The 18,586-nt window shown below is 43.5% G+C and overlaps 1 long non-coding RNA gene across 1 annotated transcript; it reads right to left on the bottom strand.

Annotated features, from left to right (window-relative positions):
• Nucleotides 1–781: 781 nt before the first annotated feature.
• LOC123046663 (uncharacterized) lies at nucleotides 782–8,888 on the bottom strand. Its single transcript, XR_006422498.1, has 3 exons — nucleotides 8,251–8,888; nucleotides 1,794–4,284; nucleotides 782–1,616 (listed from the first exon to the last, which is right to left on the bottom strand). It is a non-coding gene; the product is annotated as an uncharacterized lncRNA (long non-coding RNA).
• Nucleotides 8,889–18,586: the final 9,698 nt, after the last annotated feature.

The following is an 18,586-nucleotide window of genomic DNA, read 5'->3' on the forward strand; positions in this document are numbered from 1 at the left end:
CCCTCTCTCTCTGCTTCTGTTATTAAAATGCGTACATGTGTTCTGCTAATTGAGTAGTTGGGAAGATGTGAAAAGAACACGTTCTTTAGGTGTTTAGTACAATTTATTATTTTAGTTCAGTTCAAATATCTTATTTGTACCGTGTAATATACATGGTTGGCAAAAAGATGACTAGAGTTGTTATAGCAAAAATAGGACAACCTTTTTAAAAGTTTATTTTTTTTGAACTTCTCCCAATTAATATAACATGAACTTGATTACCTTTTTAATAGTACTTACATCGGCTCGTTGGAATTTGTGCGGTGCTTGTAATACAATCAGTTCAGATCTTCGGAGATCTTGAGAGACCATCAGATCACAAATCGATGCAGTATTTCTGTCTCAACCATGGGATCAAACCCATTTTGATCATGACATATCAAAAATTGATGATGGGCATTAGCAGGTTCTTCGATGCAGTGCCTGTGGTTCGATTTGATTTGGCTGGGCAGGAAGGGAGAAGCAACGTGAACAGTACAATGTGTTTCATTTCATCCATTTTATTGTTTTGTGTGTACGCCTGATCAAAATAGCAGCACAATGGTCCTCCCTTCCACTAGTTTCTATCCCCACTTTTTTTGGTTTTAGGCAGGATGCGATGGATGGAGAAAATGTGAAGAAGATTTCTGTCAGGGTGATCTGCACTGACTAGCTTCAGCCAGGAGGAAAAAAGAATAGTAGAATGAATACTAGGTCACACTTCAGTACAGCAAAAGCCTCCCGACAAGTTCAAATTTCAGACTAGGTCACACTTCAGCTTTTGCTCCTGTAGTTTATTTCATGAGTTGAGAATGTCAGTTTTTGTTCGAGAGAAACACAAAGTTTAGCCCCCATTACTTTTTGTTAAGGCAGGGAGAGAGGTTTTGCTCCTGCAGCATCTCGTCTCATCCGTTCAGTAAAAAGGTTTGATGGTAGTTTGAATTGTGCACTAGTTTGCGCTTCTTGTTTTGCTCCTTTGGATTATTTCTTCAGTCCAGAATCCTTCACCTTTTGTTCCATATAAGATCAAAGTTCAGAAAATCAACTTGCAAATTTAGGGAAACATGTGTACCTTGTGAAAAGTTCACAAAATAAATGCTAGGAGGTTCATTTTGCGTTCATTTAAATGTCTTCAGTGCAAGTGTGGATGGCTGGTAAGTTCTATTCAAAAGTTCATATATACATGCAGAAAACATGATGCTCTTTAGGTGTTTGTTGTTAATGTAGAAAACAGTTTTTAATACCGAAGAACAACATCGCCCACTGCCTACCTCCGTCGCCCACTGCCAGCCGCCAACATTGCCGCCGCACCACGAGTCCACTTCACCACGAGCTCCAGTGCCGACCATCCCGCCGCTGCTCGTGATCCCCTCTTCCATCAGCTCCACTTCACCGGAACCGTAAGTCCGCAGGAGTATGCGTAGCAGGTTCACCAGATCCTCCTGACATCTTCTTCCTTCTCCAAAAATATTTTCTTTTATGTTCAATTCTTCGTCATATGTTCATTTCCTATTACCTCAGTGCCTTTCGCTTGAATTCCTGCTGATGTTGGTTGTAGCTTGAAACGGCTTCGCCTGCGTGCCTAGGAGTGTGCTTTTCTTCAGTCCAAAGGGAGAAATACTGTCAGTTCATGAACAGAGAATTTTTGTACTAAACTTAACATTAGTTCGGTGTGTACTCTATTGTCAGTCCATGAAAAAACGCAGAATAGTTGGTGCGTGTGAAAAAAATATCGTTAGTACAGGATTCAATTTCTGTAAGTTTAGATATATCACCTGAATAAGTAGTGATTTGCAGCGAGTTTCTTCGGTGTCAATTCTGATTCAAGTGCCCTGTTCTTCCTAGCACGCATGGTGCTTGTGTTAATGCCTATGGGAGAACAACACGTACGGAAACTGTGTACTAGTGATGAAAACCGGATAAAGTCCTAAGATAATGATATTCTTTTTATTCAGATTTAAACGGGCACAAGCACTCAAGTATGTAGTGTTATAAAACAAAAGTAATTCTACTTTAACTAAGTTTTACAAACATTACACTAATTTTTTTATTTTGCTTTTGGGTTTTGAATGTCCTGTGGAAGCATTCTGGAGTTAAAAGAACTCTAAAGTTTGATGATGCAAGTTGTATCCGTGTACATAATTCTCTATTTCTATTGTGACAAGTTCGAATGATCAAATGCTATAAGTTTGCTTGTTATTTTCCAGGCAGTACAAGTGATCACTGTTCTTATGTCTTGATCATTTTTGCTATAACCTGGACTCTGTAGAGAAAGCAGCGAGTGTTCTTTGTGATCTCAATTTGATCAAAACTGGACAAGGTGTTCACATTTTAACTAAGTCTTCTCCATTATTTCTGTGATTCATTTTCAATAGATGATAGTACAGCTGCAGTTTTTTGTGAAAAGTTGAGACACCGTACATGTGTACTGCATGTTGCATATCTAGTTAGGTCAGGTTGTATTGTTCACATAGTATTATGTTTTTTGAAACTCACCCAAAAAACAATTGCTGTGATGTATTTCATAGCCTCATGCCAACATAACTAAAAAGAATAAACATTCTGGAGGACTAGGTTCAGTGAAATATGTATCGGAGAAGTTCAATTCATCCGCACACTTTAGTTCAAAACAGAATAGAATACAGAATTATCAAACAGAACATAAGTGGAGCTTCATTTGCAAGAATAGAAAAAGAACACATGCTTCATTTATGTTTTTGATGAATCCAACCTGAACTGAAGTCTGTCGGCGAGCCGGGCGCCGGGCCAACCACAAGGCAATGCCGCCGGGTATGGCGCTCGATGGTCGCGAAGTGCGGCGCGAGCCTTTTCGGCCCCATTTCCAGGTTGAACTCCAAGGGTCACGTCGTGGGGTGCGCGAAGGTGCTAGCTAGCCTCTGCTTTCATTTTTCTTCAAAAGCTTTCTTAACCCATTAGCCACTCATAATATGACTTTGCTTTCAATTAGCCACTGAAAGTTGTGGCCATTTAATGAAAAATCTTTTCTATAGAACCAGTTTCTAAAGTTGTCGCCGTGTGGACGCGTCCCACTCCAACGGCATGGCTTATGCTTCAGCGGAAAATAGTGGAACCTGCTGGAGGAGTCACGGGGTCGAGGACCTCCTGCTCAACAGTACAACTTCTTGTTTTGTGGCCGGTCGCTCAAGGAGCTGAGTGTAGGCCGTAGTAAGTACATGAATACTAATATTAGGATATGTGTGGTCCCAGTAAGTACACGAGTACTCTACTAATTAGCAAGTTTGATTGCTTCTGAAAACTGAAAATGTCAGCTTGTACTGATGCATTCGAAAAATGTGTTGTGTGTTTTCAGAAAAAAAAAACATTTGTCAGGTTTTTGGTGGCCAATTATTATTGATGTGGAGATGAATAACTATGCGGATGTGCTCCTGTTGTTTTTCTGGAAAAAAACAAGATGCCATGTTTTACTTTATGAGCTTTCCAAATTGCATACTTCAAAGTTGTTGCTTGCTCCCACACGTGAATTGCGCAATTTCAATGGGTCTCGTCGAGCATGTCAGGAAGTATGCCCTTCGTGCAAAAGTGTGAAGTTTTTTCAGTATTTTGTATATTTCATTTGGCAGAGGCTTCATGCGATCTTATGGAGCTTTATAGATGTACTGTCGTTGCACTTTTAAGACCCTACAGTTCATTATATCATACATGTGTGGCCCTTCAATATGTATTACATGTTCAGTTCTTAGAAAAGAACACAATAGTTCGGTCGAAAACAATGATCAGTTCGATAGTGCTCTCTCCTGCCCATTTTGGTTGATGTCCATGAATGGACAAAAATTGTAATGGAAATGTTATATTATTATACTAGCATATAAGTACAGAAAAAAAATTGGACACGACATCAAGTTTGGAAAAAAAAGCTCAAACAAAAAAACCATGGAAATTCAAAATGGTAAAAGTTCAAGTGGTAAAATGAGAGAAGTCCAGCATATTGTAGCAAAACAATGTTGAGTTCAAAAGAAAAAACAAAACATTTTCATTTTATTAAAAAATCATTCAGTTTAATGGTATAAACTATGCAAGTTCGGGCTTGATGATACCATTGAGAAGTTACGAGGAAAATTATATTAAAAATATAAAGTAAAGTCTAGTACGTGAAAACACGCTCAGTACAAAACCATACAGACATCCGTTCAAGTACTCTTTTTCGGAACCATTCAAAACTATTATGAAAAAATACCTCAGTACATCGGCTCATCAAGGTTGTACCATACTGAAATCTAGAGCAGTCTGGCAAAAAGTATTTACATCCGTTCAAACTCGAGGATACAACAGGTTAAGAGAAAACAAAAGTTTGCAGTTGAGAAATAGGGGATGATCATTCATATGTCTAAAAAAATAATTGAGCTTATATACAAAAAGTATTTACATCCGTTCAAACTTAGGGATACCACAAATTCACAGAAAACAAAAGTTGTAAGCAAATCATTAACAAAAAAGTAGAGTAAAGTTTGGACTGTGAAAATACATCATTAAAAACAAACACAATGCTCAGTTCAAAAACTCAGTTTTCGGGACGTGATAAAGCTCAAACAAAAATAAACCTCTTGGAAATTCAAATGGTAAAAGTTCAAGTCGTAGAATGAGAGAAGTCCAACACATCGTTGCAAACAATATTTTCTTTTTGAAAAAAAATATCATTCAACTATATAAATCATGCAAGTTTAGGTACAATGATACCGTAGATCGTTGAAAAGTTACGAGAAAAATCATACAGGAAAAAATAGAGTAAAGTTCGGTCTATGAAAACCCGCTCAGTACAAACCCAAAATGGAGATCAGTTTGAGTCCTCCGTTTTCAGAAGAATTCAAAATTAATCTATAAAAAATAGCTCAGTACGAACACACACATAGATCAGTACGAGTACTCTGTTTTTTCAGAGAGAAAAATAACACGATGGATCTTATCGTATTCAAAATTACTCTTAAACGGTTGCGAAGTAGAGAAAACGTTCAACATGACTAAGTTTCACATTTTCGATAGCTATCCAATGGTATATTATTTGCCCCATTTCGACAAACATTTTTAAAAAACCACGTTCAAAATCAAATTTGATCGTATTCGAATTCGTTTTTAAACTGTAAGGAATTAGAAAAACATTTCTACACAAAAAAAAATTGCGCATTTTCCATAGCTTTCCAACGGCGTATCATTTGCGTCAATCTGACAAACCGTTTGCAAAAAACGCGAAAATACGTTTCGCTTAGAATTTCACCATTTTTCAAATTACTTTTAAATAATATAAAATTTGAAAAAACAGTACATATATGGAAGGTGCGGATTTTCACAAGCTTTCCAACACCATCTCATTTGCTCAATTCTGACAAATTGTTTGAAAATTAAGTCAAAAATACGATTCGCGTTTTCGGTTTTGAAAAAAACGATTTTTTTTTTCAAAACTGCTCTTAAATCATAATTTTTTTGCAAAAAGAAATTCTAAGATTGTAATGTGGATGTCAAGAGCTTTCCAACGATATATTACACGCCCCATTTCGACAAAAAAAAATTACAAAAAATTTGAACTAAAGAAGACGATTTTTAACAGCAACAGAAAGCATCAGTTCAACCGCTTGAATTTCATCAGTTCAACCGCTTGAATTCATCAGTTCAAGTAGGGTAACAGAATAATATTCTGCTACGCGTGACAGAATAGCCCGTGCGTGCGTGCGTGCGTGCGTGCGTGCGTGCGTGTGCGTGCGTGCGTGCGCACCACTAGAAAAGCAATTGCAAATGTTCTACCCCGAGTACAACTGCATATGCACAAAGTAAATGGCCAGTTGCATGTTTATTTTTTGTATATCCATCTCTAAGCACACAACTACAAGCATTTATAACCCTACTGTGATTTCATGGGCCACAAAACGACTGCAGGTGGGGTGATCTAGTTGCATGCCTGATATTTTTTATATTCACCCAAGTTGTACGCGACACCTCACCTCGTGCGACTCGGACGATTTAGTATCTGATTGGAAAACATCCCCCGCTTCGTCCGTGTCTCGGGCGACTCGGGGGGCGTCCCGATCCACTTTTCTCGCCCCTCACCCCATGCGCCCTCCCCTTACCGCCACCGAGCGGCGCCACTGGTCTTGCTTGTGTGACTGATAGCGGCAACGGGTCTTCGTTCATGTGGTTGATTAATGCCTTTTAGTTCCATTTAGGACTGTGCATGTAAGCTGCTACTGGGATCGTGGCAAGCGGAGGAGATGATATAGGATGACTTCGATTGAGTGGTGCTGCTCGAGCACCTAGTCTCGAGTTTCAAGGTGAAAACCCTAAGTCTGACCCTAGTTGGTCATACATGGAAATTGGCGACGTTTTTGTGTCGTTGCCTTGTTAAGGCATTGCTCGGAGTTTGATCAAACTTAGTCTTCAGGGTGAAAACTCACGATGCCTGCAGTGGTTGGATCTGGCGATGGCGGCGTTTGCACGTCGGTCCCTTTCTGGAGGCATTGCTTTTGGAGAACCTTTCTCGTAGTCTTTGTGTTGTCACGGAATAGTTGGTGCCGATGGTAATCGTTGGATAGTTGATCGTTGTTTTGATCGCTTCAAGATTTTTTTCTTTTTTCTCTCTCCACCTGGCATAGTTTCGGTCTTCTATGTCTTTGCTCTTTGCTATGTGTTTTTTCGTGTGTGCATTAATGTTGATTGTGTGCATCATAGTTATGCAGAGGCCGGGTATGCTCATTATGTTTGTATCCCCTTATGCTTCATTATGTATCAATAAAAAAACATCCTTTATAAAAGAAACAAGTACTCCCTTTGTAAAAAAAATATCAATTGGTAAACATCAAGAAATTTCTTTCGTGATCCCGCATACTGAATGTTCCCAAGCAACGCAAATGCGGCAAAGTTTTACAAAGACTTTCATTTGTTCGTGGAAGTGCTTTCATATGGAATTCTTGTTGATTAGATAATCTTTTCTAAATGGTGCGCAAAGAATAATTTGCATTCTTAATGTAACTAGATTAATAGAAAGTACAATTTCCTTTGAATGAAAATAAAAGGTATAATATTTTACTAATTTCAAAATATAGTTTACAGATATATCTATTTTTCTAAAGGGAGTGAGAAAACGCCACGAGTACTAAACTTGAATGGTCCAGCTTCTATCTCCCAAGCCAAGCCACCCAAAAAACTTCAGCTGCGGTGGAGCCCATGACGACCGGACCGGCTCCGCGCCGGATATATACGCGTGGCGCCAGCAAAGAAGTTGTTGTTCTTATTTTCTTAAACATGTACTCCCTCTGTCTCAGTTTACAAGTCCTACGCGTATACCTAGGGTGCCAATTTTATCACCATAATATAAACTATATAACACAAAAATTATACCTTTTGAAAATAGAACATTTAAAGTTTATATTGATATATTTTTTGTAATATATATATATATATATGATTTGTTTTAGGTTGGTCAAATTGACGACCTAGGAGCACGCGCACGCCCTATAAACTGAGAGAGAGGGAGTACATCCAATTCATGTATGTAGTTACTATAATAAAGCATGTACTCGTTAGGATTTAATTAATCCTATTAATCCCCGCTTTTCCTAATTGAGACGGTTGTCTCGTGTCCCTTCCGACGTACCCCTTCGGGGGCTATATATATGTGTAATCCCAGAGAACAACTATTCTACTACTTGTCATTTGCCTCTTGCAATTACTTCGAACACGTTATCAGCCCTTTGCTCTCCGACGAGAGAAATAGGCCATCCCAGGCAGCGGTTATGTACGTCTGAAACGCCTGCCCGCGGAACCGGGTGCCTCCCCGACTACGGCCCTCGAACAACAACGGCGAGCGGCCTTGGCTTGCCCCGGCGGCGTGGCTTCCGAGCGGCCGGCGTCACTACACGATCAGGCTAATTAGCGCTAATCGCTGTGACCTGTGACGAGTCAACCGGCAACCGCCGTTCTGAGTAGAGAAGGGAATTTGTCAATAGATTGCTTATTTGATCTTCTCTGCTTGTGATTAATCAAAGATTCAATTATTGATTGCTTTTCCTAACGTCCTTGCACTTACGAGAATTGCTTCATCCGAGCATGTGGGCATGGAATCAGGACAATGTTCGCAGCCTTCCATCGGAAAGATATCAACGAAGGAAAAGACGAACCGAAAAGGCACCCTTGATCAATGGATTGAAAATCCAAACAAGAACTGTAAGCGTGCAGGTAGTCTTCTACAATTCGGGATGTTCTTACCTCTTAATGGATCGACGCTGTCGATTTTGAACGGCACGAGCGGCCTACGGCCGGCAAGAAGCACGTCGGCCCTCTCCGTCCGCGCTACGGCTACAGACTGCGTGAGCGCGACTGGCCGTGACGGCGCGGCCGCTTCTCAGCGGATAACGAGGTCCCCGGCCGTTCCTCCACAGCAACGCCCACCTGCATCTGACGTAGCGCCTGCGACCAAGGCCTCACTTGCAGAAGGCATGATGGCGGCCTCTGGCCGGCGCTGGCTGAAGCGCGCGCCCCGCGGTCTCTCCTCCCTCCGGCCATGGCGCAGCCTTCCAGGCCGTCGTTGAGGGTCCCCTTCCCCCGCGCGGCGCTCGCGCCCGTTGTACCCAACGGAAGCAGAGGCACCTCCGGCCGGCGAGCCTGTCTCGAATGGCTGCTGTGGCATAGAAAAATTCCCCATTGGGATTTCATATCCGCACATGAAAACAAGAGGATAAGGAACCTTATCCCTTCGACATTGTGCATCAAGGTCCTTGCAGTTGCATGAATTTGCAAAACAGGTCGAACAGTGGTCCAGACCGATTGTGCACCGTATCCTATTTCTGGGATTTTGCACATTGGATTCTGTTAACAGTACTATTTACTACTAGTATTTACCTGTTTTAGACCCTGTTAATTACTGCATTTTCTGTTGAGTTTCAACATTCCAGAAAATATGTGGTTATTATATGTGGCATGTTCAGTGTGTTTGCTTTTTAGCAATCCCTATAACATGTCCTATTATTACAACGATATTGTTTTGCGACTGAGACTAAGTTTTCTCGCACAACAATATTGATTTGCGATTGAGAATATTTTTCTCTCGCAAAATAATCTCATAGCGATTGAGATTAATTTTCTCTCGCAAAATATTAATTCACCCTGCTGAATTATCTTGCAACTTGATACAATATCATCTCATTTAATTTGAGGCCTATATAATTCAAGTTTTTCACTTGAACATCAAGATTGCAACATCATTACTATTCATTATGATAGTGGTGTATTTCTGTTGAGTACGATGTATTCCGAAATGTATGTATCTCCATGTCCACTACATGTTGAGATTAATACGTCTATTTGCAACTGAGATTTTTAATTTCTTGCAAATAAGAATGCAAAATTCAAAGTGATTTCTTCAAATTGATGTATTGGGATCACACGGTAGTCATTTAGATCTACTGCCTTCACAGATTATCAATGACTACTGTTAAAGCCTATATTTTGTCATTTTGACATTATAATTGCTTTACAAAGTGCTCTCCCACGCATTTTACTAAGTCATGACATAAGGCATTACGAGTGAGTATCTACTGATTCCATCAGATTATACTCTCTAGTGCTGCGAGATCTACTCCATTTTGGAGATTATCTTCAAGGTGTCATATTTAGCAATTTGAGATTCACACTAATGGTTTCAAGATAACTTCTTGAAATACCCATTGATTTTGCTAAGTTCATTATAACATATGGCTATAGAGTTTGAGGCATTCGCCCTCAATGGCCACCACTGCCCTATCTGGGCCATGGACATCATGATCGCTCTTGTGTCTCGTGGGATAATGTGTGCAATCCAGGATTCACTTCTGATCAGGATCACACCGCTAACAGAAAAATATTGTCTTATACATTATAAGGCATTAGATTCAGATCTCAGCATCTGGTTATTCTGTATCAGCAATTCCTGGGATACAATGAACCTCAAGGGCGAAGGTTTGAATCTTACTTCAACCTTCAATCCGACAACACCAGCTGTGACGGGACCCTATGAGCACGGAGAACGTGATGATTGAATATGCCTCAACCGACATGTTTTGGAGACTTCTTCTAGTCTCTCAATCTCCTGAGTGGTCAACATAATTTATGTCAATTTACGATGTTCTAATAAGAACATAAGTATTGTTTTCATCATATATTGTATATCACAATATATTGTATCAGCACTTTGATACACATACATTTGTATGCATTCTATATATCTGACAGTGGTTTTCATATTGAGAATCTTCATGTCTATATATAGATTTCTACGGGAGTCAATCCGATGAAAATGATATGTGCCTTGTGGACATATGCACCACACACACTCTATACTCAGGGAAGTCCAATGTTTCCATTCTCATTGAGAGAAAGGAGATATTTTAAAATCGCTAGACGTGATGAGGTATTTGTTGGCTCAACTCGAGTCATATTTACTATCCCTGTGGGTACTCGAGTATCGTCAGGATGTTTTATTGCTTCCGGGTTTAGCTCGTACCCTACTAAACTATAGAGGTATCCGTCAAAATAGTTTCCATAGCGAAACTTATGATGACAACAAAGAGGAATATCTTCTCTTTACCATATGCAACGGATATGGCAAGCACATTCTCTATGTATCATTGGCATTGCACTACACATACTACAAAACCCGTAGCACATGTTACGTACGAGATAGTTTTCCAGAGTGTCTTGTACATGACAAACTTGGCATACTCGCCTTGGTCATCGAGACATTGGGTTGAAACAGAAACTATCAGCAATTCCAATAGTTTATGATTATTATGATGCTAAATTCTAACATCATTTGGATTTTATGTGCACTACAAGTGACACAGGGAAGCTAATTTTAAGGCTCGCACACCTTAAAGTCTACAATGAACCACTCAGAATTCTCCTTGAATGCATCAAGTCGAGGTAAGTGGTTTTTCCCAACCATTGACTAGACTATTCAGGTATCCATGGTTTTTCCAAAGACACATCTACATGATGGTCTCAAGTGTGCTTTATTCACACGAAACCATTGACTCATTATCCTGACATCGATTTCAAGCAAATCGAATGGATAGCATTTGCAGAATTCTCCTTGAGTGCCTTTTTCTATGGCCCTCGGATTGAAGTTTAGCAATTTTTCCTAATGTCTAGACTCAAAATGGTTTGGTAGAATCCCATCCAAAGAATTGAGCTCATTGCATGATCTTTACTTTGAAATTGCAACTTACCAACTTTGCGTTGGAGTCATGAAGTTTTACACGCTCATGACCAAACTGCATAATTTTTTATTCCCCTCTATCTTTGATACGTGGAAATCTACCAAGTATTTCCTATCTGCGGTAATTCGGTTACACACCGATATCATCACCCTGACATACATCATTGGCCCCTCAACATATAGTTGGGATCTATGTGAGGAATAACTGTATTACCGTCAATACCTCAAGCCCCTCACATGGGGAGTTATTCAAGGCCAGCATGTTGATTCAATGAGGAATATTTCTAGGCATTAGGGGGAGAATTCAAGTACCATAAAGAATGCCAGGAAATTAGTGGAATGTTCAACACATTTCTGCCTCATATCCGCGTAATCAAAGAGCTGAACCATGTGTTCAGAAGATTTGCAACATATTGCAAATAACCTGCCAGATTCATTTACTGACTATAAAGGTGTCACACAATCCTACAATCCTGCAAAGTATGCCTGAAAGAGTGGAGGTACCAACAAAATTCACTCCACTCCCCGTACAAAGCAACAGGGGGAGATGTATGGCAGAAGTACATCAGGATTCAGCTTCTCGCAAGCAAGGATATCAAGGCCTGTGAATCAGTAAATGCAAGTCAACTTCACGTTGGCAGACACCTAATGGGTAGTATACACCCAGTGGACGGGAAACCTCCACCAACCTAGGTCATAGTGCACACAATGACCGGGACATCGGAGTACCCGACTCAATCGCATTGGGAAATCGCGAGCAGTCACCATGGGTAATGATATTTCCATCAACTATATATTGATATATAGAGTCTGGAGAATCATATAACCGGAAGTCTACAACTGTCGACATACTAGATTGCAAAACCTTTCAAATGATTCAGGTCCAAAGACCATGGCCATGGCAAAGTGTGAACAACACTCAGACTGAACTCAAGCAAAGGGTATAATCTAGGTAGAAATGATCTTGCTCAATAATGGGAAGGTATTCATAAGCAATATCTATACCAGTTTTCTTCTGGAAACAGAATTGAGAACAACGAGGTGGTGAAAGAAAGAGTAAGTATTGTAGCACAAGGGTTCACGCAGATACCCAACTATTCTCCAGAGATGGAATCTCTTTCCGATAACTTATTTCATTGGCAGTACAAAATCATCTATCTCTGCAGTTGATAGATGTAGTGATTACATATCCAGGTGGATCACTAGATTCAGACATATATGATTGATTCCCGAAATCTCAATTCTGAATCGAAATACAAAATGCAACATACATTGCGTAAAATCAGTAAGTCACCAGACGACTTATTGTTGTCAGTACATATGGTACAACTAACGTAGTGAGATCCTTATGCACAAGGATTACTCCTACAACGATGATTATCCATGCTTGTGTGTCTGCAATGATGACACATGTAATCATCTAAATGACGGAGTTTAAAATGAAGGATTCGGGTAAACCAAAATACCGCTCGTTACTACAATTTGAGCACCTTCATTCCTACATTATGGTTTACTATGTTGTCTATATCCAAAATATATTGGAGAAATTCATTGTGGACAAATCTTATCCATCCATAACTCTCATGGTAGTTCATTCTCTAGACGTAGAGAAAGATCGATTTAGACCAAGAGATGATGGAAATGAGATATTGGGACTCAACGTTCCATAAGCCATTGGATCCACCAAACACGATTGGTTGGTACTCAAGAATATCTTTCGATATCTCCAAGGCATCAAACATTTTGTCCTGATTTTTCAGTTTCATAGAAATGTGAACACCGATATCATTGGATACATCGATCAGATCCCCACTATGTCAGATCGTAGACAAGCTTAGTGTTCCTACTAGGTGTGGTAGCCCCCTCATGAAGAGTCTTCGAAACAGACATCGTGGCTACATCCACCAACCATTATCTCAAAGATAATGTTGCTTGTGTTGCCCGGATGCAAACAGGTTACATAATAAGCAATATCACTATATTGCATATCTTGTAAGTCAAATCATGTGACTGATTTGTTCACCAAGTCTCTACCAACTTCTACATTCCGGAAATATGTTCATGGAATTGGTATATGACGGCTTCGGAATTTGCAAGAATCAGGGGGAGTATCTTCCTGAATTGTTCCTGTTAAAAGCATCATATTATACTCTTTTTCCCTTCATGAGTTTACTTTATAGGTTCTCATGAAGGTTTTTAATAAGGTAATATCAACACAAGACCATATGTCATATTTTCTGTTTTCCCCGCCGGGGTTTTTAAGAAAGTATATACGACATATTTATTGTCCTTTAATTCTATGGGTTTTTCTCATATTGAGTTAAACAGACAATAATCATTATATGTTGCGTCATTTTCTCCTTATTTTTCCACTGGGTTTGAAGGAGTTTTAGCAACATATCAAACACCTATCTCCTCATATTTTTCCCACAGGGTTTTTGGAGGAGCTTCTCAAGATGATGATACTTACACTAACAAGCATGGATTAGTGGGAGTGTTAGGATTTAATTAATCCTATTAATCCCTGATTTTCCTAATTGAGGCGGTTGTCTCGTGTCCCTTCGGACGTACCCCTTCGGGGGCTATATATATGTGTAATCCCATCATCAATGAGAACAACTATTCTACTACTTGTCATTTGCCTCTTGCAATTACTTCGAACAGTACTAGAGCGTTTTCCCTTTGTTTTTAACCATTTACGTTCTCTCAATTCATGATAAACGCCGTTCATAGTCAAACAGCTATACGAGTAATGGCAATATGCAGCAGCATCGAAAAGAAAAGAAAAACGTTTATGTTACATATCGCATTAGTATATCACATTAACTAGCATTAGTCTGCTAATTAAGCGCAACTAGTGCTGCTAACACACAAAACGGTCAAACTTTCAAAAAAAACACACACAAAACGGTCAAAAAACCACGGCTCCACAGGGCGCAGAGCAAGCACCAGCACCGTATAAATACACCTCCCGCCACGGCAACGTTTGCTCCAAGTACGAAAGCAATCGACGCATCCAAAACCAGCCATGAGGGCCACGATCCTCGCCGCGCTCCTGGCCGCGTGCCTCGCGCACGCCGCCCTCGCCGCCGCCCCCCGGCGCTCGCTCACTGTCGACGCCTTCCCCTCTGAGCCCCTCTTGGACCCGGGATTGTGCTGGGAGTCGGTCAGGACGCTGTACACGTGCAAGCACGACCTGCTCGCGTCCTTCTTCACCGGGAGACCCGTGCCGCATCCGTGCTGTGAGGCGGCCGGCGAAGTCCACGCCTTCTGCGACGTCGTCACCAGCTCCATCGTCGGCGTGCTCCTCCCGCGCAGGCTGCAAAAGGAGTGCGACGTGATCAACTGGCGCCCCAGTGTGAGGGCGCCGCCGCGTGTCCCCGTCGCTGCGGTACCGGGCCCGGGATCGACCGTGTCCGGCGGTGGTGCGCGCGCGCCGCCTGCGCCAGAGGAGTACACGGGCATGCGCTTCCCTCCACCGCGCACTGGTACGGTGTCCGGTGGCAAGCCTGCGCCGCCAGCGCCAGCGCCAGAGGTGTCCACGAGCACGGGCTTCCCTCCACCGAGCGCAGCCAGAGTTTCCGGTGGCGACCATGCGCCGCCAGCGCCCGACGCGTATACAAGTATCAGTCCACCGCCCGCAACCAGAGTTTCCGGTGGCGGTGTCCGCACGCCGCCAACGCCAGAGGCGCGCGCGAGTGTCAGCTCCCCTCCGCCGCGCACACCCATAGTTTCTGGTGGTGGACGCGCACCGCCAACACCAGAGGGCCACACAAGTGTCAACTTTCCTCCGGCGCCTACAACCAGAGTGTCCAGTGGTGCACACGCGCCGACAGCACCAGACCTTCCCCCGATCACGGGCTTTTCTCTTCCACCGACGCCCGTAGCCAGAGTTTTCGGTGGTGGTGCGCACGCCCCGTCAACGTCAGAGGGCCACATCAATGCCAGCTTCGCTCCACCACCCGAAACAAGAGTGTCTGGTGGTCAACACGCGCCGTCAACACCAGACCTTCCATCGATCACAGGCTTTTCTCTTCCATCGCCGCCCGCAACCACAGTTTCCGGTGGTGGTGCGCCCGCCCCGCCAACGTCAGAAGGCCACACCAATACCAGTTTCGCTCCACCGCCCGGAACAAGAGTGTCTGGTGGTCAACACACACCGCCAGCACCAGACCTTCCCCCGATCACGGGTTTTTCTCTTCCACCGCCGCCCGCAACCAGAGTTTCCGGTGGTGGTGTGCGCGTCCCTCCAACGTCAGACGGCCACACCAATGCCAGCTTCACTCCACCACCCGGAACAACAGTGTCTGGTGGTCAACACACGCCGCCAGCGCCAGACCTTCCCCCGATCACGGGTTTTTCTCTTTCACCTCCACCCACAACTAGAGTTTCCAGTAGTGGTGCAAGCGCGTCGCGGACACCAGAGGGCCACACGAATGCCAGCTGCCCTCCACCGTCTGCAACCAGAGCATCCGGTGGTGCACACACGCCGCCGGCACCACACCTTTCCTCGATCACAGGCTTTTCTCTTTCACCGCCACCCACAGCCGGAGTTTCCGGTGGTGGTGCAAGTGCGCCGCCGACTCCAGAGGGCCACATGAATGCCAGCTGCCCTCCATCGTTTGCAACTAGAGCATCCGGTGGTGCACACACGCCGCCAGCGCCAGACCTTCCCACGGTCACGGGCTTCTCTCTTTCACCGCCACCCGCAGCCAGAGTTTCTGGTGGTGGTGCAAGCGCACCGCCGATGCCAGAGGGACACATGAATGCCAGCTGCCCTCCACCATCTGCAACCGGAGTGTCTGGTGGTGCACACACACCGCCAGCGCCAGACCTTCCTCGGATCACGGGTTTTTCTCTTCCACCGCCACCCGCAACCAGAGTTTCCGGTGGTGGTGCAAGCACGCCACCGACGCTAGAGGGCCGCAAGAATGACAGCTGCTCTCCACCACCTTCAACCAGAGTGTCCGGTGGCGCACATACGCCGTCAGTGCCAGACCTTCGCCCAATCACAGGCTTTTACCTTCCACCGCCGCACACAGACAGAGCTTCCAGTGGTGGTGCAGGGGCGCCGCCAACGCCAAAGGAGCACACGACTGTCAGCGTCCCTCCACCGCCTGCAACTAGAGTGTCTGGTGGTGCACGACCGATGAGCCCGAGCTCGGAGGATTTGGGGTATGGTACGCCGCCCTAGCCGCTTCTGACCTGCAGTAGCAGCGTGACAATATCGGCTCAACGACACGTCCGTACATGTATGGTTTTGCGGCCCTTGTGTGTCGTTCGTCATGTCTTTCAAATGTAAGCATGTAACGTGACTGTCTAATTAGTTCTAATAAGCAGTGAGAAAAAGTTATGGTTCACTTTCTTTATTTATATGGCTCATTGGTGCCAGGGTGGACGGTTGTTTTTACGTTGTCTTGAAGGCCTCGTGGCAGATACGCTATGTTCAAGTTGAAAGATTTTCCAACTTCCGAGATAAATCGTGCATGTATATTAGAGTTTACCTTCAGCACAAAGGGGGCAAAACTATTATGGAGGAAGTGTTTTTCACATGAGAGAAGCATAAATGGAGACAAATCCACCTTACACTACGTTATCAATCTCTTGGCTATTTTTATCCAGCTAATTAATGCTTCTTCATATTAGAAATTGTACCTACCCATTTAATTGCTAATGGCGACAACATGGCAAAGTGAAACATCTTGTTCAGGGTGAGATACTTCCACTTATCTGCTAGTTGTAAACCACGTAAGCAAATCACTTAAATGTTCAAGCAAGATGAGGCTCTTCCAAATGGATCAGAGTATTATCGAAGCCATTTGGTCTTTTGAGTTTAGCTATTACACGCTAGACAAAAATAGTACGAGTGATATACCACGGGTATCAGCAGAGAATAATGCTTTTCCTACGCCGTGCAGATCACCTGGACACCATTTACAAAAGATAGAGAGGCAGTATTTAAAATCGAACATAATAAGGCACATGCATGGTGACACCAACAAGAGCATGCACATAGACTAAGTTCAGGCCTTCCCACATCAAGCAAATGTGGTTGCACATGTGGAAATTTCAACTCAGTGGCACCATGACTAGACTAAGCCAATGAAGGGTTTAGTTTAACAGGTCCCTTTTACTGAATATGTGCTTGATCCAGGTCATGTTTAATATTTAATGCCAAAATGAGTAAAGATACACAACTTGTTAGGGAACGTAGTAATTTCAAAAAAATTCCTACGCACACGCAGGATCATGGTGATGGCATAGCAACGAGAGGGGAGAGTGTATGTCCACGTACCCTCGTAGACCGTAAGCGGAAGCGTTGACGCAACGTAGAGGAAGTAGTCGTACGTCTTCCCGGTCCAACCGATCCAAGCACCGTTACTCCGGCACCTCCGAGTTCTTGACACACGTACAGCTCGATGACGCACCCCGAACTCCGATCCAGCAGAGGTACGGGGAGGAGTTCCGTCAGCACGACGGCGTGGTGACGATCTTGATGTTCAACTGTCGCAGGGCTTCGCCTAAGCACCGCTACAATATGACCGAGGTGTAATATCGAGGAGGGGTGCACCGCACACGGCTAAGGAACGATCACGATGATCAACTTGTGTGTCTATGGGGTGCCCCCTGCCCCCGTATATAAAGGAGTGGAGGAGGGGAGGGCCGGCCCTCTCTATGGCGCGCCCTAGGGGAGTCCTACTCCCACCGGGAGTAGGATTCCCCCTTTCCTAGTCCAACTAGGAGCCCTTCCATGTAGTAGGAGTAGGAGAGAAGGAAAGGGAAGAGAGAAGGAGAAGGAAGGAAGGGGGTGCCCCCCCTCCCTAGTCCAATTCGGACTAGTCCATGGGGAGGGGTGCGGCCACCCTTTTGGCCCTTTCTCTCCTTTCCCGTATGGCCCATTAAGGCCCAATACGAATTCCCGTAACTCTCCGGTACTCCGAAAAATACCCGAATCACTCGGAACCTTTCCGAACTCCGAATATAGTCGTCCAATATATCGATCTTTACGTCTCGACCATTTCGAGACTCCTCGTCATGTCCCCGATCTCATCTGGGACTCCAAACTCCTTCGGTACATCAAAACTCATAAACTCATAATATAATTGTCATCGAAACCTTAAGCGTGCGGACCCTACGGTTCGAGAACAATGTAGACATGACCGAGACACGTCTCCGGCCAATAACCAATAGCGGGACCTGGATGCCCATATTGGTTCCTACATATTCTACGAAGATCTTTATCGGTCAGACCGCATGACAACATACGTTGTTCCCTTTGTCATCGGTATGTTACTTGCCCGAGATTCGATCGTCGGTATCCAATACCTAGTTCAATCTCGTTACTGGCAA

The sequence above is a fragment of the Triticum aestivum genome, chromosome 2B (assembly GCF_018294505.1).
Source record: "Triticum aestivum cultivar Chinese Spring chromosome 2B, IWGSC CS RefSeq v2.1, whole genome shotgun sequence".
Classification (NCBI taxonomy): Eukaryota; Viridiplantae; Streptophyta; class Magnoliopsida; order Poales; family Poaceae; genus Triticum; species Triticum aestivum.